Here is a 1,378-nt window from a genome sequence, read left to right as displayed (position 1 = left end):
CCTCATTCATTATATAACTACTGTAGACTGACCCCATTCATTTTATGCTGTTGTGTTTCATTCATTAGTTACAACCTACTGATCCTACTTATGCTACTAATACCACTGAATATGATACTTCAGCAGCTGCTTCTACTGTAAGGACACTACAAGGAGGAGATGGACCATCTTCTTATTCACCACCACCTCCTACTGGTAGTACATCTATGTATTTTAGGTCATTTTAAATGACCATAACTTAAAAATTTTTAATCAAAATCAACTAAAACTTACATAAGGACATGTATGATGTATCAGGAATGTAGTAAAAATGTAGAAGTGATTTTAATGCCAACTTTTAAACAAAAGGCATGTATAAAGTACAAAACTAGTAGCTCATAGTTTCAGTGTATCAAGTAGTATACATCAGCAGTTTTTTCTATTGTATTACAGGTTACTTAAATTTTTGTTTGATACACTACACAATGACATTTAGTACAAACATCACTTTATTACAATAATTCAAACAATTCACATACACCATATACCCAGCACATACTTATATCCAGTCATCATTTAGTGTACATTAGCAAGAACTTCCTCTACCTGTCATGACATGAACCATATGTGTATACATGTACCACACAATAAGCTGACAACAGCCTACACAGGGTATCATATGTTTGACTGTAAGATACAATGAACTAGCACATGATAGACAAGAGGACATGATAGGCAATGTGCTTAAGTACATACTTTATAGTGATCAGTATTAAGTATAGACTCAGTAACTATATATACATTATTATTATTAATACAATATTTACTAGGTCAGTACAGTGTTCTTAGAGCCAGTGATGATGATGATGATACTCCCCCACCAGTACCAGCCTATAATCCTAATGGAGTACAAGAATACTCTGAACTGAAGAGAGAGGGAGAGGTATAATAAACAAAATACAACACATACAATAACAATAATGTATAATAGAAAAATAATAAACAACAACAACAACAACAAGGAGCTGGTCCACTTTATTCAACACTCAATCAAGACGATGATACTCCTCCTCCTGTCCCTCCTGCCTATAATCCTGAGGGAGTACAGGAATACTCTGTATTGAAGAGAGAGGGAGAGGTCAGTGATTAATGAGAGAGTCTTTTAAAAATGGATCATATAATGTATTATTAATAGAATAAGGGTCAACAGGGTCTGTCTACTGGTGCTACTGGACTATATTCAACCATTAATAAAAACACCAACAACCAGGTATGGATACATGTACATAATCCACTCTTGACATAATGTATTGGGTTTAATGAACTACATGTACATAATGTATTGTATCATATAAAGGAAGGAAAGAGGGGTAATGGGTGAATTGAGTATATCCTTTTA

General features: G+C 33.8%; 1 long non-coding RNA gene across 1 annotated transcript; it reads left to right on the top strand.

Annotated features, from left to right (window-relative positions):
- The first annotated feature begins 31 nt into the window (after window positions 1–31).
- Window positions 32–1,248, top strand: LOC109589687 (uncharacterized). The gene is made up of 3 exons (XR_002188868.1): window positions 32–195; window positions 810–922; window positions 1,175–1,248. It is a non-coding gene; the product is annotated as an uncharacterized LOC109589687 (long non-coding RNA).
- Window positions 1,249–1,378: the final 130 nt, after the last annotated feature.

The sequence above is a fragment of the Amphimedon queenslandica genome, unplaced genomic scaffold, assembly GCF_000090795.2.
Source record: "Amphimedon queenslandica unplaced genomic scaffold, v1.1 AMPQUscaffold_11018, whole genome shotgun sequence".
Classification (NCBI taxonomy): domain Eukaryota; kingdom Metazoa; phylum Porifera; class Demospongiae; order Haplosclerida; family Niphatidae; genus Amphimedon; species Amphimedon queenslandica.
This window is presented reverse-complemented; position numbering and strand designations above follow the sequence as displayed.